The sequence below is a fragment of the Microcebus murinus genome, chromosome 25 (genome assembly GCF_040939455.1).
Source record: "Microcebus murinus isolate Inina chromosome 25, M.murinus_Inina_mat1.0, whole genome shotgun sequence".
NCBI classification, from domain to species: Eukaryota; Metazoa; Chordata; class Mammalia; order Primates; family Cheirogaleidae; genus Microcebus; species Microcebus murinus.
In genome coordinates, this window is record NC_134128.1 from 5,767,046 (window position 1) to 5,783,386 (window position 16,341).

Genomic DNA, 16,341 nt, shown 5'->3' on the forward strand with positions numbered 1-16,341 from the left:
GTTTGTTACAGCAGCCACGGGAGACTAACACAGGTGTCCAGTGACCTGGTTGCTCAGCCTGCGTCTGAAATTGCAGGACCCCTAAAACCTGAGCTGAGGACAGAGCCCGGGACCCCGGGCAAACCCTGGCCACCAGCCCACCCCCCTGGCACTCTGAGCTTAGCTCGTGGTGCCTCGCAAAGGCTCGTGAAAAGCATTTTATGCATCTGATCTAATCATCTGATCTTTCTATTCATCTAAGTCATCGGGCCAAAGCAAGCTGGCCTGCTGTCTGCTTGATCTGATTATTAGACCAAATTGATTGATTAATTTGGTAAATTAATTCATAATGATGCATGAATGCCTGTCAATGCTTAAACGAATTACCTCATTGAGAAAATATCAGGTTCTTTTATTTTTTTTTTCTTTTTTCAAAAATTTAGGATGAAGAGGAAGGCACAATACCAGCCAGGGAAGTTTGTGGTTGTTTGGTTTCTGGTTATTGGGGAGGGGTGAGGTTTGAGGGAGAGTCATCCACAAACCACACCAACCTCGGCTGGAGACGGCATTAAGTGGGGGGGGGGAGGGCTAAGCCACCACTGGCCCCAACTCGCAAGACTGTCAGGTGTGGAGACCAGACGTCAAGTCCGTGTTCCCCAGTTCTTGGTTCCTAGTACCGAAGAAGGGTCACTGGTGCCGAGTAGATGGAGCAAACGAGCAGACCAAGCAGGCAAAGTGCCGACGTCCATTAAGCAAACATAGCACGCTCGGAGAAGGAAGGGTCTGTCTCCGCGGGTGCAGAAGACCCTGAGTTTAAAGACAGAGTATGGAAAGTACAGAACACTCTCAACGCTGGTAAAAAGAGGACTGTCCTTTACGCCAGTCCCTAATAATATGTTACTAGGGGAGGAATATTCGTGGTTTTTCTTAGAAAGGTGTGGAAAATTTCCAGAATGTTAAGTCCTCCCCTTTTCCATCCTTGTAAGGCAATTTCCGGGGGTTGCCAAGGTATTTGCAAACTGTCAAGGTGCTGGTGGGTGTGATTTTTACTATGTTAATGAGGGCAGGTCGGTCCCTTGAGGACATTGTCATCCTATGTATACACATGCTCCAAAGATCCCCTTTTGTGGCCTTGTTCATATCTCCCCCTATTTCTGGTTGGTCAGTCCTTGGAGACCCCCATCATAGACCAAACGTGTGTTCAGTCCCTGGAAACCCCCTTGACGTGCCGTCCGTTCCGTCTTGGAAGTCCCCTCTGATCAATTTGTTCCTCCTACTGTAGACAAAGTGTCTCCTAGTGCCATCTTCTCCTCTCCTTCCTCATGCCCACCTAACAAGATGACAACAGGAGAGACAGCTGGCGAGGGAAGAACAATTCTGAGACTCAGGGTGATTGGCCTTAAGATCCTGGTGGTTGGGCCTTAGCAATAGAAACACACAGGCCTGTGGGCCTTGCTGCTATCTGATGGCTCCTTGATCCCTCCCGACTGCTTCAGTCGAGTCAGGGGAGGCTGGCGAGGTTACGGCTTGGGAGCCTTGTTCCCCTGGGCCCTGTTCCTGTAGACGGCCAAGGAGGTGGCGGACCTAGACTGCACCCGACGTCATGCTGCGTGTGGGGAATGGTAGGAGGGGGTGGTCTCGCAGAGTCTCCGAAACTCCTGCCCAAGGAGTTGACTAGCGTTTCTCAAGCACCCGAGGGACCCCAGAAGAGTCGGGCCTGAGTGCCACCTACCTGTGGTGGCAACACAGCAGCAACTTGTGTTTCCATGGCCAAAGAGCAGATTCCTCCCTGCCACCTGGATCCCAAAGCACTATTTGAGTTCCCCCCAAACTAAGCCACAACCCTAGGGAACATGGGTGACATCATGGTTTTTTGACTGAGATCAAGTTCATGCAACCTAGCAGAATAGGAGCTTGCTATCAAAATGAGGGTTATTTTTCTAGAAAAATAACCCAGAAAGTCTGTCTTCCCCAGTGAAGCTTCCCAAGGTTCCATTGATGGACTGCCACATTTTATATCCTCTGCCTCTTCACTATCTGTGTGTGGTTGGGCAAGTGACTTGACCTCCTTGCGCCTTAGGGTTTTTGCAGCTGGAAAATGAGTCTAATGGTCCCTACATTACAGGATTGATCAGTCAATGCATGTAAGTGTTCACAGTTAATATGTGCAACAAACCACTCCCAAACAGCAGCCTGAATTTGAGGCCTGCGACAGACACATGACATATTAGGATTTATTAACTTAAAAGAAAACACCTTCATTAAGTCCCTGAATTTTCTCTGTCATGGATGTACATCGTAGGTGGCACAAAAGTGAGCACAGGCTGGGCGCGGTGGCTCACGCCTGTAATCCTAGCTCTCTGGGAGGCCGAGCCGGGCGGATCGTTTGAGTTCAGGAGTTCGAAACCAACCTGAGCAAGAGCGAGACCCCGTCTCTACTATAAATAGAAAAATTAATTGGCCAACTAATATATATAGAAAAAATTAGCCGGGCATGGTGGCGCATGCCTGTAGCCCCAGCTACTCGGGAGGCTGAGGCAGGAGGATTGCTTGAGCCCAGGAGTTTGAGGTTGCTGTGAGCTAGGCTGACGCCACGGCACTCACTCTAGCCTGGGCAACAAAGCGAGACTCTGTCTCAAAAAAAAAAAAAAAAAAAAAAGTGAGCACATATTCAGCTACTCCGGAGGCTGAGGCAGGAGGATCACCAGATGGATTCTAAGAGCACATACTGATGACAATAATCCAAACCATGAAAGCAAGTGACATAAACAAATGGTTGTATTGGTTATCTACTGCCGTGTAACAAAATTCCCTAAAACACCGTGGCTTGAACACACACACACTTATTAATATTTTTCTGACGGTTTCTGTGGGTCAGAACTCTGGGCACAGCTCGGCGGTGTCCAACGATGCCAGGTCCCCTGTGAGGTCACGACGAGGCTGCCGGCCAGGGCTGTGGTCGTCTCGAGGCCAGGGGGGCAGGAGTCCTCACTTCCCGGCTCTCCCTTATGCCTGCTCATAGCTTCAGTTGCGAAAAAGAAGACAAAGAAGACTTATTCTTTATTTCTGCATTTTGGTGTCGAGCTCTTCTTGCAGGAAGACGAGGAAATAACGAAGGCCGGGGCCCTTGCTCCAGTCCCTGGAGTTGCTGAAGTCTCCCTATCTCCCGTCCCTTTCCGTTTCGTAACACCGCACATCCCTGCCATTTTGTTCCCGCAGCATCCAAACTAGGTCAGGTTGCTCTTTCTTTAAATTTTCCCCGAATATAGCTCTGTCAATTCCAGAATGGTTTTCCAGGCCTGGTCAGTCAGTGAGAAAAGCCTGAGGAGCCTTGGGGGTTGCCATGGCAACCGCCAGCGGAGCCCGGAGATGAGGACACAGGTTAAATGAGCTGTCGCCTCCTCGCAGCCTGGGAGGAGGGCGGGGCGCTGGAGCCCAGAGCTGGGGACGCGGGGTGCATACAGAGCAGCGGGGAGGCCCAGCCAGGTGGCTGCAGCCAGAGCAAGGTCAGACGGGACACTCGGAGGGGCACAGTGCCACTCAGCCCAGGCGGCCCCTCCTGGGGCTGAGAGTTGGGGCCAGCGTTCTGCGCTCCAAGCCACCCCTGCCTCAACCTCCCCTTCTCAGAATTCCCCACTTTGCCTGTGCGGACCTGAGTCACCACTGAGCAGGGTTAGGTAGAAAGGGGCACATGAAACGAGAAATGGCCCTGTCTAGGCCCCGTAAGACCTGCAAGCAAGGCCGCGTCCTGTAGCAGTTTGCTTCTCCACGAGTCCTGTGGGTTTTTCCCCTCTCATTCTTTCTCTTTATTTTTTAACTCAACCTAAATAATTATTTTTCTTTCTTACAAGATGTTTGCTGCCATCTGCTGACCAGACTCAGTCACTGCATGTAAAACTGCAACCCTAAGCGCCAAATAGAGACCATTCATGTCCTGCTGCCGCCTGTCCTTGTGCCCCCATTGATGTGAACTAAGATAGATGTCGCTATTTAAATGCCATCATTGTGGAATTAGGATTAGAAGGAAAAAAAATATTACAGTGTGGCTTGATAGGATATTGGAAAAACAGAAAAGGAGCATACAAATGCCAAATCATTGAGTTAATACCAAAACGACATCCATCATTTTTCCTCTTCACAAATAAACAAAGGGAAAAATATCACAAATCCCAATATTTACTCATAACCAGTTGAGAGCATCACTGTCCAATGCGTTACAGAGCAAATGACAAGTTTAGATGCAATGATCTAAAATCAAGGGAAAATGAATTATTACAGTCGCCCCTGACTGGGTCTTGGTCTCAGAGTCGGTGGCCAAGATAGGAGGCCTGGGGGGGGACAGGCTGGCCCAGCACGGCACACTCGGAGGCGCACACACCCCATGCGCGATATGCAAAGTGACAAATCAAGCCACGTGCTGTCACATAAAGCACATTTATCCTCCTCCCTTGGCAAACATGACTTCGTAAGGACATGGACTGTCAGGTTTGGATTCAGAGGTTGGGTTCCTCTGCAAGGAGAACCAGCCCCGCATGGCCGAGCCTGTGAGCAGCCCCTTCTCCCTTCTCTCCTCGCCCCGGTCCCTCCTACCTGGCGAGGAGGCTAATGTATGTGGCCATGGCAGCTTCACACCCAGGCTCCGGAAGCAGCCCCCCGCCCCTGCACACTGGAAGTCCCTCCTGAAGAGGGACACTGGGAAGACGCTGCGGAATGCTGGAAGCAGACTGGGGACTGTGGGATGACTCCAGGGGCCCAGGGACCAGACAGTGTGGCCTAGCAGGGGGTGCCTGGGGCCTGGGGGACTTGGCTCCTTGGACCCTCCCCCGGTGGTGACCAGCCTGGCTGGGGAAGGGCACAGGGCACCGGCTAGAGGGTGGCGCTGGGGCAGGGCTCCTCCGTGCACAGTTACGGGGACAGTGGGAAGTACTGATGCGACGGGGCAGGAGGCAGGCAGGCATGACAAGGAGCTGGGACCAGGAATGTCCTCTGCCCTCCCCACCATTTCCCTTTCTTGGCGCCCCTCAAACGACAGCCACCAGGCCCAGTCACCCACGTTCAGACAGCTGCACCGTCTCCTGTGCCATGCCATCACAGCTCCTCTGCCGAGCGTTTTGGATCCGTGTCATTTGCCCTTTGTTCATTTTCCTGCAGAGACAAGATGCCATTTTTAAATGAACGCAATTAATTTGTGTTTGTGTTCTCTATTTTTCCAGTGGTACTAAGCCAAGAAGACACTGTAACTTTTAAAAACATTTCAACAGAGATGTCCTTAAAATGGTCTATGTGATCTTATCTCTCTGTTACCCTCCCAACCTCGCCTCCTACCCTGCACCCCCCCGGCCTTTGGTTTTAGAGAGAGTGACCAGAGCCACAGCCTCACACCGCCCTCCGGGACACCCCAGCCGGCACGACTGCTGGGGGGAGCTTCTGCATCCCCTCTATACTGGTGTGCTCAGGCTGCCATTATAAAATGCCGCAGATTGGGGGGTTCAAACAACGGAACTTTATTTTCTCACAGCTCCGGAGGCTGGAAGTCCAAGATCAAGGTGTTGGCAGGTTTGATTTCTCCCCAGGCCGCTGTCCCCGGCTTGCAGATGGCCGCTGTGCCCTCACACAGCCTTTCGTGTGCACATACAGCCCTGGAGTCCCTTCCTCTTCTTAAGAGGACCCAGTCATGTTGGATGAGGGCCCAGCCCTAACGGCCTCATTTGAACATAATGACCCCCCAAAGAGCCTGTCTCCAATGCAGTCACCATCGGAGGTGCTGGAGGTCAGGCTGCCGCAGAGCGCACTCCCGCCCCTAAGGAAGCAGAAAACCAGCTAATGTTAAAACAGCCTTTCTCCCTCTCTCCCTCCTCCCTTTCTCTCTCTCTCTTTCTCTCTCTCTCTCTCTCTCTTTCTTTCTTTCTTTCTTTCTTTCTTTCTTTCTTTCTTTCTTTCTTTCTTTCTTTCTTTCTTTCTTTCTTTCTTTCTTCCTTTCTCTTTCCTTTCTCTCTTTCCTTCTTTCCTTCCTTCATTCCTTCTTTCCTTCCTTCCTTCCCTCTTTCTTTCGCTCTCTCCTTCCTTCCTTCCTTCCTTCCTTCCTTCCTTCCTTCCTTCCTTCCCTCTTTCTTTCTCTCTCTCCTTCCTTCCTTCCTTCCTTCCTTCCTTCCTTCCTTCCTTCCTTCCTTCCTTCCTTCCCTCTTTCTTTCTCTCTCCTTCCTTCCTTCCTTCCTTCCTTCCTTCCTTCCTTCCTTCCTTCCTTCCTTCCTTCCTTCCTTCCTTCCTTCCTTCCTTCCCTCCTTCCTTCCCTCCCTCCCTCCCTCCCTCCTTCCTTCCTTCCTTCTTTCTTTCCTTATTTTCTTTTCTTTTATACAGATACCAGGTCGGATCTGTAGCTGCACAGAATCTTAATGGTTTTGCGTGTTTCCATCTAGCTGTGGGCCGTCCATCCAGTGGGTACGGCTGTGCCCGTTCAGGGGCAGAACCGCGTCTCCTCCCGAAAGCCAGGCTGTGCCCACGAGCTCAGGCTGGACGGCTCTGTCTGGGTCATTCCACCGCCGCTCGCCCCAGGACGATGTGAAATCCCAGACAGCGCCACGGCATCCTGGGAACGTTCCCGGGACCTGGTGTGGGGTTATAACAAAATCAGTGCGAGGGATCTGATGGGCACACTGGGCCAGGAAGTTCTGGGAAGCCAGGTTCTGCACGTCAGCATCGGCCGTCGCCAGTCTTGTCACTTTCTCCCCTGAAAACGACAGTGTGTGGCTGGGGACCAGGGCCAGGCAGGCGTGGTGCGGCTCTGTGCAAGGTGAGCGCCGGCAGCACCGGTCCAGAGGGAGAGCAGGTGACAGTCTCAGCCAGCAGGGAGCTGCGGCCCCTGCACCCTGTCCCTCTGCGTCATGCAGCTTGGTGGTGAACAAGTTTGTCCAAGATTAAATGCATAAAAGAGTTCAGTTCCCGAGCCAGGGAAACCCAAAGCCACCCAGCACTGCTCCTGTCATGAGTGCGGATGACAGGCTGGGGGGTCACATCCTGCAGCAGGAGAGTGAGTTCCGGGCCCCACGGGGGTGCTGGAAGCCCTGAGACGAGGGGGGAGGGGCTGCGGGTGGTGACACCACGTGACGGCTGTGTGAGAGGGCAGTTCACGGCCTGTCAGGGCTCCGCGCTGTGGGGACGGGGCTGGCGCAGACAGCTGTGGGCAGCTCAGGGCCGTCTGGGCAGTGAAGACAGGCTTAATGAACCCTCTGCCATTTGTGCGACAGCCTGTTTTTCAAGAGATTCTTCGTGATGTCCTCCCCGTTGGCCACTCTTGCTACTCCGGCAGAGGTGTTAATTAGCCCTTCTCTCTGCCACCTTCTTCGGGTCTTGTTTTCTCCAAAGTGGTCACAGAAATTCGAACTTCAGTAGGTGACTGTGGCTAAACCGTTACTGCAGGTGAACTTATGAACGTGGCTTTCTCCTCACTCAGAGGCATCTCCAGCTCATCCCTGGAGCAGTCTGAGGAAGTCCCCAGAGCCGTCAAGTGAGGAGGCCAAGATGTCACGTCCCGCTGGGGTCCAGACAGCTCATGCGTGACAATCAGAGGTCACTTTAAAATGTGAGCCAGCTGCACAGGGAGCTGTCCCTCGTCCCAACCACACACAGCCATGGAGGCACAGGGTCCCCATTTTGCTTTTGAAGGTCTGCAGGCTGAATTTCACAGTTACTGGCTTCTGTGCCCCCCAAAATCCATGCTGGTTTTCTAGTGACCCCCCCTTGAACAATTATCACGGTATGAGCAGGCATGAGGGGGTGTCCTCCATATATCAAATCAGACCTGAGCATCCAGGTTGTTCCTCTACCTTCATCGAAGGCTTGGTTTCCACCAGCATCTTCCCACTATTTTATTTATTTATAATAATTGGGGCATAAGAAACCACACCCAGACTTAGTTGCATGAATCATTGGCAATATATAATTTCTCATGGTTTTGTAGGTTTACCAGGTAGTTTTTCTGTTACATGTGATGTTGGCTGGAGCCCTGGGCTGTCTGGAAGGTTCCAGGTGTCCTTGTTAGCATGGCTGGATGCTGGTTGCATGCTCAGCGGGGACTTGTCTGGTGGGGCTTTTAATTCTCTTCTAGTAGATCTTGCAACTGGCCGATAGGTCTTCCTCGCCTCATGGGAGCAGGGACTGAGCCCATGAACGGGCAGGAAGAGTTGGCTGCCACTCAATGTCGTACATGTCCTGACTGCTTTCTATTCCCATCCGGCCTACACTCAAAAGGTGAAACTAGATTAGCTTCCAATTTTGAGGGGTGGGGTGGGTTGGGGGAGATACAGTCTAGAGATAAAAAAGAATATCAATTTAAATTAATTAGTTGATATTTCAAAAAAAGACATTCCATTATGCTTATTTTAGCACCACACAGATTTTGCACAATTCCTTCTTTCACTGCTGTGCAGGTTTTCGGCCCTCTATCTGAGCCTCTTAGCCTTCTATAATTACACCTGCCAGTTAGCACGCACAGCAGGACGAAATGATGTCTCTCTGCAACAATTAATTCTGAAATCTGTTCGTTTAGATGGAACTGAACACTTTTTAAAAATAACAAAAAGACTATATTGCATGTTTATAAAAGCATCTTGTCTATCTGGTAGGCAGAACCATGGGCCCCCCAAAGATGTCCTAATTCCCAGAACCTGTGAATGTGTCACGTTATATGGCAAAAGTGACTTTGTGGAAGTGATGGAAGTTAAGGACCCCAAGATGGGGAGATGACCCTGGATCACCTGGGTGGACCCGAGGTAATCAAATGGGTCCTTAGAGGAGAACCTGTCCGCAGCTGCGATCGGAGAAAGATGAGGCTGGGAGAGGAGTCCCAGCACGCTGCTCTGTTGCTGACTTTGAAAGTGGACAAAGGGGCCACAAGCCAAGGAAAGCAGGAGGCCTCTAGACACTGGAAAATGCAAGAAAACAGATTTAGTCCTAGAGTTTCCAGAAAGAAACATAGCCCTGCAGACACCTAAAAATCTCATCGATTTTAGCTCAATGAGACACATTTCAGACTTGTGGCCTACAGATAATACATTGTGTTATTTGTACAATCTTCTATCAGTTCACTTAATGCTAATGGTGATTGTTTCTATATGGCAGCTTTTAGAAAAAAAAATTTTTTTTGGTTATTTTAAGCATTGTTTAAATTCTTCCAGAGGAGTGTACACAACTTTTTCAAAACAATGAGTGAGTTCATGAGAAAGCAGAGGAGGAGAGGAATAAGAAAAAGAAAAAGAGTGAGGCAGAAGAAATGGAAATAGAGAAAGTTCTGGGTCCCATTTCTCAGATGTTATGGCTCACTGGGCACACGCTGGCCAAACAAAACCAAGTCCCAGTAGAGGCAGCTGAATGCCAGGCAGAGCCCGCTGGTGGCTGTCCCCGTCTTCCGTGTGCTTGTCTGTGGCTGACACATGAGCCGCGTGGAATCCAGCCCACCCAAAGGCAGCTGGGCAGGGGGGAGCTTCGATGTAACTTTTGGCCTAAAAAATCCACCCTGAATTTTAAAAATTGCTTTTGATGTTATGAATTCTCACTAAATGATCTCTGATGTGTGTTTCTTAGGCCCTCTGTTTCCCTAGTATTGAGTTTGCCTTGACCTATTTCCGATCAAGAGCCCAGGATGCGCGGTGGCTTTTGCACGGCTCTCCGTAAACTCTGGGATGTCGCCCCCAGCTTCTCGGCATCCGTCGTGTCTCCTCCCCGCAGCCTCAGTGTCCTTCTCAACACGTCTCAGCACACTTTCCTCCGCTCAGATCCCCGCATGAGCTTCCCGCCTCGCTCTGAGTGCAACGTCCTTCCCGCTGTCGACAGGCCGTCGTGAGCTGGTCCCTGCCCGTTTCTGCCTCTGCCTGACCTGCTCATCTGCAGCCTGGCTGGGCTCCTGGATGTCCCATCGCCAGTGAGGAACGTGCCCACCTCGGGGCCACGACACCTGCTTCTACTGCTGCCCGCAGTTCACGGGTCCCAGAGGAAATGTCTCTGCAACGGGGCCCTTTTCAGAAAGGTGTCCCAGTCACTCACAGAAACGGTCGCTCTATGTCCTGTGACTTGCTGAATTTTTCTCTATAGGACTTATCCCCACTTGTCATGCTATATATGTGTAGTATGGCATTATATATACTGTGTATATATGATGTCTATGCACATATTTGTATATGTGTGTGTATATGTACATATACACACACAGTCATGCTCCATATAGTGACGTTTTGGTCAACAACGGACAGCACAGATGAAAGTGGCCCCATGACATGATAATGGAGTTGAGAAATTCCTGTCACCTAATGACATCTTGATGATCCTGACCCTGTGTGGGCCTGGGCTAATGTGTGTGCTTGTGTCTTAATTTCTAACAGAAAAGTTTAAGAAGTAAAAATAAAATTAAACATAGGAAAAAGCTTATAAAAGTATAAAGAAAGAAAGTAGTTTTGGACAGCTATACAATGTGTCTGTGTTTTAAGCTAAGTGTTATGACAAAACAGTCAAAAAGTTAAGAAAAAGTAGAAAGTTTATAAAGTAAAAAGTTGCAGTAAGCTAAGGTTAATTTATTGCCGAAGAAAAAATAGCTTTAAATAAATGTAGTGTCGCCTAAGTGTACAGTGTTTATAAAGTCTGTAAAGTTTATAAAGTGCAGAGGAAGGTTCTAGGCCTTCACACGCACACACAGAGCAACTTCCAGTCCTGCATGCTCCATTCATGGTAAGTGCCCTATACAGGTGTTCCATCTTTTATGTCCTATTTTTACTGTAACTTTTCTGTTTAGGTATGTTTTGATACACAAATACTTACCCTTGTGTTACAGCTGCCTACAGCATTCAGTGCACTAACGTGCTGCGTAAGTTTGTAGCCTAGGTGGGGGGTAAGCTGTGCCGTCTAGGTTGGTGTAAGTGTACTCTACGATGTTCGCACGGTGATGAAATCACCTAAGGATGCATTTCTCAGAACATATCCCTGGCTTTAAGTGATGCATGATTATATATATGTAATATATATATACATATATATAATTTCTATATAATGTCTATATATATTATTCTACATTCAATATAAGCATTATATATAGTATAATATAATGTCATATATAAAAGCCATATAATGTACACATGTTAATACATTATATATAGACATTTTAAATAATATGTAGTATGTATGATACTATATATAATGCCATACTACATGTGTACAGTAATAAACAAACACACATGCACATATGTCTCACCGTATTGCCCAAGCTGGTCTTGAACTCCTGACCTCAAGCAATCTTCCTGCTTCAGATTCTCAGAGTGCTGGGATTACAGGTGTGAGCTACCATGCCTGGCCTAATCAGCCCTTCTTTGAAAAAATTTCAAGCGGTTCCAAGTCTCATGGGTTTACACAACCAGAGTTATAATTGAGCAATGAGATTCTTTGTCATTTTCCAGACTCTTAAATTTAGATAAATTTTAAAACATCCATAGCAGCAGAAACCATTATTATTCTGAAATAGCAATGATAATACTAATGGCAATTTCCTTTCCTTCTGAGAAGAGTTTTTGTCTTTGGGTCTTTCTTATTTAACTTTATCTGATTTTATCCAACAGGCTTGGAGGTCATTAAAGATCAATCCAGACTGTAGCTGAGCCCAGTGCTGATGAAGAAATCCTCAGTGAATCTGGGACTTGGGGCTAAGTTTTCAAGTCATTCATGCTTTGGGGTAATTGATAATTATTTTTACCTGTTTATCCATTCCAAAATATTTACTAAGACTATATCAGGTTACTATGATAACAATAAACATCATCATCATTAACTGCTAACTTCTTTGAACATTTACTATGTGTCTAATTCTGTTCTGCTACATATTATTAATAACTCATTTAACCTTGTATATATTAATTCATTTAATCACCAGAGCAACCCACAGAAGCAGGTACTGTTATTATTATCCTCGATTTATAGTTGAAAAACATGAAACAGCAAGTTGATGTGTTTGCGTAATGGAAAAAATCCGATTTCCATAGAAGAAGATTATTTCAAGTTATTGTGGGTCCTAGGATGAAAAGGTTTGTGACAGGGGCATTATGGAGGGATGAGCATTTGAACTGGATAAGAAATATTTTATAGGAATTAAAGACTAGGAAATGATGATGTGTGGAGAAGAATAAGCTAGAAGGAAAAGCGCAAAGGCATTCCAGGCAGAAAAATTCTCAACATTGTAGCCATGTAAAAATTGGCATCTGGACCATTGGGGAATCTAAGATTTGGGGTATCTAAGGGTGGGCCCGAGGGCTCACCTGAACTTTGAGTTGGTCTGTTCACCAGTGGGATCAACTGACTAGCCCAGTTCCCAAATTACCAGGGATGAAGTCCAGGAATGAGGTTTTATTAGAGTTTTTTAAACCATATGGCATACGCCAGATAACTCAGGAGTGGTGTCCGGGCATGGGTTCCTGGGTCCTGCAGCAGGGTTTGAAGCTGCATGATCTTGGCAACGTCCCCAAGTGTCCTGTGAGCTTGGGAGGGAGAATAGAGCTGAGAAGCCCAGCTCAGCAGGGGCTGCAGGCTGAACCGCCTCCTCCCCTGACAGCGTTTCCACCCGCCCTCGCGATTAAGAAGCCCTTTCTTGCTAACTGCACTGTTTCTTTTCTCTCTTAATTTCATCTTCGATCTGAAACAAAGGGACGTCAGATCCTGTGATAGCCAGCTCAAGTCGCTGCTCTGCCTCGAGAGAGTGGGTAGGAACCATTGGTGGTGGCTTTAAATAACTTCTCACTTTAGACCCTTGCAGAAGACTGTTAGAAATATCTAGGTTGAGGACGATTTTTGTCCTTTCATCATAAAGAGCAGCTCCTTCACTTTACACTTGCTGGGGAAAAAAATTTCCCTGGAACTAAAACGATAGGATTCTACACCGAAAGAGGAGTAAAGGGTGAGACAGAGACGGACTGGGTGGGATTCAGGGTGGAAATTTGTGGTTGAGAGGGGGAGGGGGAAGGTTGGGTAAAATATTACCCATAAAGTTGGGCTCCAATCTGGGGCGGATGGAAGAGGAGTTTGGCAAGCTTGTCTACTTGAGTAGGATTCCAAGACTGGGCACACACGAGCAAGGGTCCTTGTGTGTTTCCATATCTTACCCCCGTCACCCATGGCCCTCTTCCTGGGGGTGATTTCCTCTCCTAGTCTAGCGACGTCAAAGATGAAATATTTAGAGTCTGTAGCTGTTCTTTAAGAGAAAAGGGGCATGCAGTGAACATTTTAGCTCTTCCATTTAAATGACTGTCACCCCAGTCACTCGTCCAGGCCCCATGTAGGGGAGGGGTGACCAACTGCACAGTCTTTGTTAACCACTCCGATCTGGCACTCACTGGCCGCGACACCTTGCCCACAGCGGACACTCACAGTCCGCATGACAGTCTGTGCTGTGCATTGACGACGCATCCGTCTTGCTCTTGTGCAATGACGAAAGCTTGAAAGCACTGAAAGCTTGTTTTACCTTACAGGCAGCTTTACTTGTCATGTGAATCAGAATAGGTAACCTAGACATATACGTTTTCATTATGTTATTTTTAAATGTTCACAATTTTATTTTATTTATTTATTTTGAGACAGAGTCTCACTTTGTTGCCCAGGCTAGAGTGCGTGCCGTGGCGTCAGCCTAGCTCACAGCAACCTCAAACTCCTGGGCTCAAGTGATCCTCCTGCCTCAGCCTCCCGTGTAGCTGGGACTACAGGCATGCGCCACTATGCCCGGCTAATTTTTTCTATATATTTTCAGTTGGCCAATTAATTTCTTTCTATGTTTAGTAGAGACGGGGTCTCGCTCTTGCTCAGGCTGGTTCGAATTCCTGACCTTGAGCGATCCTCGGCCTCCCAGAGTGCTAGGATTACAGGCGTGAGCCACCACGTCCGGCCCACAATTTTATTTTGATAAATGAAAAATTAGAAAAGTCATATCACGGCTGTTGGCTAAAGTCGCTGTGCGCGTTCGTCTATGGCTGTTGACTATAGACGGCGCTGGTACCGAGGTGGGTTAACTATGTAATTCCCAAGCCTCTTTTCCCCACTTTATGCAGTGTAGACTGTAAGCACCTGGAGAGTCCAAGTACAAAACAAGCGATGACATCCCAAAATCAAGCTCGACTGTATGTAGACAAAGTCACCCTAAGCTGTGTTTGATAAAAGGGTGGATATGGGTTGTGACGCCCAAGTTCAGAGACCAGGACGTAGCGAAGGTAGGGGTGGCCCTTAGGGGGCGCTCAAGACCGGAGGGTGGTTGAGAGTAAGTTTGTGACTCAGTGTCCCTACAACAGTCTGGGGGAGGATGCACTGGTCTTCCAGCAAGGAGGTGGCCAACCTCATCCCGGCGTCCCCGCGCTTGGTTTTCCAGCGTGCTTCCGCTTCCAACGGCGGCCCCTGCGTCTCTTTGGGTACTGACCCCCGGCCCTGCCCGTGCTGACTCCTGTGAAGGTCAGAGCCTGTCCTGCTGTGCACGTGGTGGCTCTTACCTGGTGACCGGGGTGCAGGAGTGGAGCCCAGTTCTCTCAGCCTCGATTGGGACAATGTGATGTGGGAACTCCACTCTCTCCAGTGCCCCGGTGACATCGAGCCAAACCACCTTCCCGGGGACTTGGCTTGATAACCCAGCCTGATTACTACCCATTCCTGCGCCACTCCCCACTCACCTGCCAGCTTTCCTGGTAACACAGTCTGAAAAGTCACTTTCATGTGGATCCTTGTCTCCGAGTCTGTGTCCGGGGAACCCAGTCTAAGACAACGGACGTCTGGCAGGCACTTTGCTTTCATGATCACCAAACCATCTTCCAACTCTAATTCGTCTTCCCGTGTAGCTTTTCTGCAAGGAGGGAAGGTAGAAGGAGCATTCCCTGTCCAGCCTGGCAGTTTTACTTCTCACTGCACATTTGGAGTTCTGCACTGTAGATAAGTTTCTCAAGTGCTATGAATGCAACTCTGTCCCCAAGAGCCAGGCCACCCCCGGGAAATGGACAGTCATATTTTAAAACCTGCAAGGCTGGGACATTTTAGACCCACATCAGGTGCCACCTTGGGAGACCTTGTTTTGGAAGCCACTTGCCTTCCTGGATAGACTCTCCACTGGGTCACGCTTCAACCACTAGAAGCTTCAGTACTTTGACCTCCTGCCCAGGGAGGGCTGAGAACATAAATTGTAACTGTTCCCTCATTTCCTTGAGAGCCATCCCTCCTGTGCTTTGCTGTGGTTTGAATGTGTGTCCCTCCAAAACTCATGTTGACATTTAATTGCCATTGTAGCAATATTAAGAGGTGGGAGCCTTAAGAGGTGATTAGGCCACGAGGGCTCCACCGTCGGGAGGGGGACGGTGCCCTGGAAAAGGGGGAGCTCGACCCTCTCATGCCCTCTGTCGCCCTCTCACCTTCTGCCACATGAGGCTGCAACAGGAGGGCCCTCGCGGACGCGGCACCTTGACACTGAACTCCCCAGCCTGACGCTGTGAGCCAGCGCATTTCTGCTCGCTATAAATCAGCCAGGCTCGGGTGTTCTGCTGCAGCAGCATAACACGAACTGGGACACTTTGGTTAGAGACAGGTGCAGACCCGGGTCGGGGTCGCCAGAGACAGGTGCAGACCGGGGTCGGGGTCGCCAGAGACAGGTGCAGACCGGGTCGGGTCGCGGGCGTGCCGCGCAGTCTCACAGCCCCGTCTGTGTTCCCGCGGTCTCCCATCTGCAGATCAGAGGAAACACTCCATTCCTGTGGCTGCATCCAGGGGACCGAGTGAGAATATGCGCATTCTAGAAAATCCGGAATACTTTTATCTTTGTCTCCGCCGCAACAGGCGGAATCGCAGCCTAATCTTTCGCTTCTGTGAGTTCGTATTTGTGCATGTGAAGTTTCTAAAAAGCAAGAAGAAAGCTTACGTTTTGATTAATGAGTTTACGCTGAGATCTTTAAAGTGCTCGATTGTGGCGACTAACCCGTGTTAGGAAGCGGAGCCACGCGCTGCGGGCACGAACGGCCACGCGAGCGCGCCTCCCAAGTCCGGTCGCCGCGGAGCAGTCCCCACGGCGCGAGGGCGACGCGCCCGTCCCGGCGCTTCCGTCTCCGGACGCCAGTCCCCGCGGGCGCGCGGCGCGTGACTCCCGCCGGCCTCCTTCGCGTCCGCTGGAGCCGTGCCGGGGAGGCCGCTCGCGCGCGCGGACGGCCGGGCTCCGCGTCGCTGCAGTCCCGGGCCGGGCCGCCGGGCGGCGCTGCTGCGCTAGGCCGGGCGGAGCCGGCGGGGCGCGGCCGGGGCGCGGGGGTCCATGGCGGCGAGCTGGCCCGCCCGAGCCCGGCCCCGCGGGCGTGGCTTCCCGGAGGGCGCGGGCCCCGC

The 16,341-nt window shown here is 49.9% G+C and overlaps 1 long non-coding RNA gene across 2 annotated transcripts; it reads right to left on the reverse strand.

Moving 5' to 3' along the window:
- Window positions 1–2,739: 2,739 nt before the first annotated feature.
- Window positions 2,740–16,118, reverse strand: LOC109730059 (uncharacterized). 2 transcript variants are annotated; one of them, XR_012914870.1, is made up of 4 exons: window positions 15,387–16,118; window positions 14,658–14,827; window positions 5,033–5,124; window positions 2,740–3,001 (listed from the first exon to the last, which is right to left on the reverse strand). It is a non-coding gene; the product is annotated as an uncharacterized LOC109730059 (long non-coding RNA). The 2 variants fall into 2 exon arrangements; XR_012914871.1 differs by lacking the exons at window positions 14,658–14,827; window positions 15,387–16,118 and adding an exon at window positions 5,483–5,985.
- Between the last annotated feature and the right edge of the window lie 223 nt (window positions 16,119–16,341).